The sequence below is a fragment of the Trachypithecus francoisi genome, unplaced genomic scaffold (assembly GCF_009764315.1).
Source record: "Trachypithecus francoisi isolate TF-2019V2 unplaced genomic scaffold, Tfra_2.0 Lachesis_group10, whole genome shotgun sequence".
In the NCBI taxonomy this organism is placed as follows: Eukaryota; Metazoa; Chordata; class Mammalia; order Primates; family Cercopithecidae; genus Trachypithecus; species Trachypithecus francoisi.
The window spans coordinates 26,576,089-26,582,800 of NW_022681455.1; positions in this window are offsets into that span (position 1 = coordinate 26,576,089).

A 6,712-nucleotide genomic window follows, 5' to 3' on the forward strand; every position below is an offset into this window, starting at 1 on the left:
TAATTAAGATTTTTAAGTGGGGACATTTATGTATCTAAGACACTTGATGCAAACACGTAGATAGACTCAAGCAGAATGAAGCCAAACACGGTGATTCACACCTGTAAGCCAGCACTTTGGGAAGTGGAGGCAGGCAGATTGCTTGAGCTCAGGAGTTTGAGACCAGGCTGGGTAACGTGGCAAGACCTTGTCTACAAAAATCAGCCAGGCATGATGGTTCCCACCTGTAGTCCCAGCTACTCTGGAGGCTGAGGTGGCAGGATCACTTGTGCCCAGGAGGTAGAGGCTGCAGAAAGCTGAGATTGTGCCGCTGCACTCCAGCCTGGCTGACAGAGCCAGACCCTGTCTCAAAAAAAAAAAACAACCTCAAGCCGAATGGCATAAAGATTGAGCTGTATGATTGTTTTCCCTTAAGAGTACTGGCTGTGGTCCCTTCATTGCTGTAATAGGTTCTGCTTCTGAAACTCAAGAGCTTCAAAACAAAACAAAACAAAAAACAGTACCCATTTTGCTACTTTCTGCTGTCTCCCAGATGCAAGAACACAGATCAGTCTAAGAGTGTGACAAATGGATTTAGGAAATGGAGGTGGGCTGCAAATGCTGCTAAATAATACAGATGCCATTGCAACATACACACTTAGCTCAGTTCCAACTGAACTCAAATGCATGAGACTCCAAAGTGACAAAAACCTAGAAGTTAACCATACAGCAGAGTCAGTTTGGAAAGTAAGTCACAATATATAGGGTTAAATAAAACCCATCTGATGAGAATTTATGATTTTCAGGGCAAGACTCTCCAAACTCCTTAGATAGGAATTTAGGCAGGATAAAAAAATTGGAGTTTAGTCCTCACAGGTAATAACCATTAAATTGCAGAATTTTAAAAAACAGGTTATAGAAGTTGATCCTGCAGTTATGCAGCTTATAAAGTGTCGGAATGATTTCAACACATGGCATCCTGGGAATTGTTTTACTTATTTTATTTATTTTTTTTGACACAAGGTGTGTCTCTGTTGCCCAGGCTGGAGTACAGTGGTGCAGTACTCCACCACTGTGCTCTCTCTGCTTACTGCAACTTTTATCTCCCAGGCTGCAGCCATTCTCCCACCTCAGCCTCCTGAGTAGCTGGGACTACAGGGACGAGTCACCATGCCCAGCTAATTTTTGTAGAGACGGGGTTTTCACTGTGTTGTCCAGCTGGACTTGAACTCCTGAGCCCAAGCTGAAGTGATCCACCCATCTCCACCTTCCAAAGTGCTGGGATTGCAGTACTAAGCCACTGCACCTGGCCGCTTTTCTTTTTTAAGCTAGACTTGATGCCATGGGGAATGCCATTCTCTTTGTGAGCTGTGCTCATATTTTCATTGTGAGTCTCAAGCAGAGGCCCATATGTCTACTAATAACCCATTTCTCCTTGGTCCACATGTTAGTGGCTTGTATTATAGGAATCCCTAAGGAATTCTTAAGCTTTGGTCTTGAGAACTCTCATAAATTATGTTATTTTTAAGACAAATAGCTACACAGTGTCATGTGACCTTTCCATCTGTTAGATAAGCCACTTAAGCATTTTTTATGCCATCATCATTGGCCTTTATAACCTCTATTGATCAGTGTTCAAAACCAGAAAACCATTGTGTGACCTTTACTCCTTTTACTTTGTTTGAATTCTTAATGTACTCATATTTTCTAACTTAATTTTATCCCAATTACAGCCCTCAAGAATGAGACTCTATCCAGATACATTGTGAAATCTTGCTCTGTTTTGCTAACGGATAATTTTATTAGGTGGTTCTTTCTCACGTTCATGGCATTTCACATTCATGACATTTCCCCTCCTGGGTTTTATGTGCTGGACGAGTGGGTGTATGATGCTTCCCCTCTACACACATCACAAGCAAATACAGCACCTTCACAGGTCAGGCCCCTAATTCAAAATGAACCCTGGGGCTGGGCACAGTGGCTCATGCCTGTAATCCCAGCACTTTGGGAGGCTGAGGCAGGCGGATCACCTGAGGTCGGGAGTTCGAGACCAACCTGACTAACATAGAGAAACCCCATCTCTACTAAAAATACAAAATTAGCTGAGTGTGGTGGTGCATGCCTGTATCCCAGCTACTCGGGAGGCTGAGGCAGGATAATCACCTGAACCCGGGAGGCAGAGATTGCAGTGAGCCGAGATCGCACCATTGCACTCCAGCCTGGGCAACAGGAGTGAAACTCCTTCCCCCAGAAAAAAAAGCCCTGGGATAAAAGCAACTAAAGAGACCATCATTTTGACCCTGTGCTTCATTTTTTCCTGTGGGCTCGATATGATTGTTTCCTTCAGTCTAGGTTATTTTTCAAAAACTGAACCTGTGTTTTTGAATACTAAGAAGTTCATAGTGGTGAACTTTGCCTTGTTAAGCCCTGTGGTACTTCTTCGCAATGACAACCACCTCCACAGATTTTGGGCATCTGCTTTGAGAAAATGAGAAGTCAACAACCAAAAAGAATGCAGCCTAATAATCATAATTAATTCAATTAAAAATATAATTATCTCAACTAATAAAGAATAAAACGTGAGCATCCAGGCCAGATGCAGTGGTGCAAACCTGTAATCCCAGCACTTTGAGACCCCAGGGCGGGCGGATCACCTGAGGTCAGGAATTCGAGGCCAGCCTGACCAACATGGAGAAACCCCGTCTCTACTAAGAATATAAAAGTAGGCGGATGTGGTGGCACATGCCTGTAATCCCAGCTACTTGGGCGGCTGAGTCAGGAGAATCGCTTGAACTTGGGAGGCAGAGGTTGCGGTGAGCTGAGATCACTCCATTGCACTCCAGCCTGGGCAACTAGAGCGAAACTCCATCTCAAACAAACAAAAAAACCCTGATCATCCATATTGTCTTGTCCTTAGAAAAATGAATTGTAACTCCTCAAGCAGGAAAATAATATCTACTGGTAAGAAAATTAAAATAATTATTCTGAGTGAAAAAATCCAGTACTAAAGGTTATGTACTGTATGATTCCATTTATAACATTCTTAAAATGATAAATTATAGAAATAGAGAACAGCTTAGTGGTTGTTGTGTATAAGGGTTGGGGAGTGAAGTGGGTATAATTATCCAAGGGTACATGATGGACCCATGTGATAGAAATGTTCTGTAGCTTGGCTGTATCATTGTCAATATCCAGGTTGTATGATTGTACTAGTTTTGCAAAATACTAGTTACCACTGGAAGAAACTGGGATTTCTCTGTATGATTTCTTACAACTGCATGTGAATCCACATTTATCTCAACATATAAAAGTTAAAAATTTTGAAACATTACATTTAAAAACGTCTCTTTTGATCATCCTTACTTAAATCTAGTCACTTAATTCCTTTCCAAAGACAGTGTTATCACATTGTCATGTGTCCTTCCACAGACATTTGATATATATGCACATAAAAATATTAAGTAATATTTGGTAAGATGTAAAAATACAGTTGCACAATCTCAGTTTGCACTTATATATATGTTTCTAAGAAAGAAAAATGCCAAAATGATGAGGAGAGATGATATCACTAGGTAGGTGTATATTAACAAATATACAATGTATGAAAGAATAATGGTAAGTGATTTACACACAGTGAACAGCCTATTGAACAATAATATCACAAAATTTGAGAGGAAAGTTATAAAAGTGTTCTAGTGTCATTCTATTGTTGGGAGAATTATAAACGTTCATTAATTTTGATTGTTTAATTATGGATGCTAAAGTTTTATGACAAATGCAAAAAGTAATATATATATGGAATATAGAGCTTCTAAACAAATGGGACACAAAAATTGATTTTGAAGAAAAAAAAAAGTACAGCCATCTCTCAGTATGCACAGCAAATTGTTTCCAGGACCCTATGGTATACTGAAATCTGGACTTACTCAAGTCCAGCAGTCAGCCCCGCAGAACCACAGAGTCTAAAAGTCAGCCCTCCCTTTTGGCAGGTTTCACATCCGACAAATACTATATTTTCTATTTGCGTTTAGTAGGGAGAAAGTCACGTAACAATGGACCTTGGTAATTCAAACCAGTGTGGTTCAAAGGTCACCTGTATTGCCATAAAAGACAAGAACAAATGAATCAGATAATATTTTATATTAAAAAATATTTTATATTGAAAAGAGAAAACTGAGTTTTAAGTTTACAGTGGGGAAAGCTAAAAATCAACCTAAGTTACACCACAGAATTTTCTAAAGATTCAGAAATTTATGACCATAGGTACTTCTGGATCTGAGGGATAATTGGTGAAGGGCTAAAATCAGGAAGAATGTAAAAAGCTCTCTGTTTTTCCAACCGTGGCAGAAAGACGATGAAACAGTATCTTGAATGAAGGACGCAAGGCACAGATGATGTGATGGGTAGCATGGAGTGGGAAGATTGAAATAGAATTATCACACAAATTTATTCATGCTAGCTACAAAATCTTGGCAGTCTTATCCAACTCTACTGCCAGATTTCAGGCTAGGCGGTCCTTACCTTCCAGGCATGTCATTGAAAGAGTTCTACTTGGTAAATCTGACCAAGTGAAGAGGAGAGATGTAAAGAAAACGGACATCATCAATGCTGAAAACATAGCCCTGCCACATTATCCTCTAGTGAAGATCACTGTCAACAAGCCCCCACTACATTTTAAATGTTGCCAGTTTTTGTTTTGTTTGAGATGGAGTCTCGCTCTGTCGTCCTGGCTGGAGTGCAGCGGCATGATCTCTGCTCACTGCAACCTCCACCTACTGGGCTCAAGCAGTTCTCCTGCGTCAGCCTCCTGAGTAGCTGGGATTTCAGGGATGCGCCATCATGCCTGGCTGATTTTAGTATTCTTAGTAGAGACGAGGTTTCCCCATATTGGCCAGGCTGGTCGTGAACTCTTGACCTCAAGTGATCCACCCGCCTCGGCCTCCCAAAGTGCTAGAATTACAGGACAGGCATGAGCCACCATGCCTGGCCTGCTGCCAGTTTTTAGCCTATGATTTTTAAACATGGATAGATCAGATAAGAAACACCAGGCATCTGAAAAAAAATCTGAAATAAATGAATTGGAGAGAGAACCATGGATGACAAAATATTCAAGGAGAAAGTTATCAGTATGCACACAACAATTAATAAAAGTTATGCATAAGTGAAACAAGGAAAAGATGTTGATATTAAAAATATAGCAAAAATGAAAAATTCAGTAAATGTTTGGAAAATAAAGATGAGGTTTCAGACGAAAAGAATTTTGATAATAAGAGAAAAAAAGAATGTTAGAGGAACAGCCCAGGAATCTCCAATGCCAAAGTATTTGAAAACAGAGAAAATAGTTCATTAGATAAAAGAAATCTTAACCCTAAAGAATATAGGTTTTCAAATGGAAAGACCTGCCAATAGACTGGGTGCGATAGCTCACGTCTGTAATTCTAGCACTTTGGGAGGCTAAAGCGGGTGAATCACTTGATGTCAAGAGTTCCAGACCAGCCTGGGCAACATGGCGAAATCCCATCTCTATTAAAAATACAATAGTTAGCTGGGCATGGTGGCACACACCTGTAGTCCCAACTACTCGGGAGACTGAGGTGAGAAGATTACCTGAGCCCAGGAGATCAAGGCTGCAGTGAGCTATGCACTCCAGCCTGGGTGATAGAGTGAGATTCTATCTCAAAAAAGAAAAAGACCTGTTAATATCCCAGAAATATGGATAAAATGGACCAAATTCAGGCATGTCATCTTGAAATTCAGAACACTACGATGAAGAGTAGATTTTATTTACTTCCTCACAGAAAGATATAGATAATATACCAAAACTTAGGAATGAAAATTTTCTTCTTATGGCAACATTGAAAACTATAAAGCAATGGTTATGCCTTTAAAATACAGAAGTAAAATGTTTTGTGGCCTACAATTCCTTAATCCATCATATTTTTAATTTAATGTGAGGGTAGGCCGGGCACGGTGACTCACGTCTGTAACTCCAGCACCTTAGGAGGCCAAGGCGGGCGGATCACTTGACATCAGGAGTTTGAGACCAGCCTGGCCAACATGGTGAAATCCTGTCTCTACTAAAAATACAAAAACTTGCTGATTGTAGTGGTGCGCACCTGTAATCCCAACTACTTGGGAGGCTGAGGCAGGAGAATCCCTTGAACCCGGGAGGCGGAGGTTGCAGTGAACTGAGATGGCGCCACTGTACTCCAGCCTGGATGACAGAGTGAAATCCTGTCTCAAGAAAAAAAAAAAAAGTGAGAGTGACAAAAATACATTTAAGGTCCAAAAAATCTATCCCAAATGCACATTTTCTCAGTGAGAAAAAAATATATATATATATATTTCAGTAAAATGTATATATATACACACATATATATGGTTTTTTCTTTTTTTTTTTCTGACAGAGTTTCTCTCTTGTGGCCCAAACTAGAGTACAATGGCACAATCTGGGTTCACTGCACCCTCCACCTCCCGAGTTCAAGCGAATCCCGTGCCTCAGCCTCCCAAGTAGCTGGGATTACAGGCATGTGCCACCACGCCCAGCTAATTTTTTGTATTTTTAGTAGAGACGGGGTTTCACCATTTTGGCCAGGCTCGTCTTGAACTCCTGACCTAAGGTGATCCAACCGCCTCGGCCTCCCAATTTGATGGGATTACAGGAGTGAGCCACTGCGCCTGGCCAAGAAAAATACTGAGTGATATGATCCATTGAATTGAGTGAGGAAAGCAA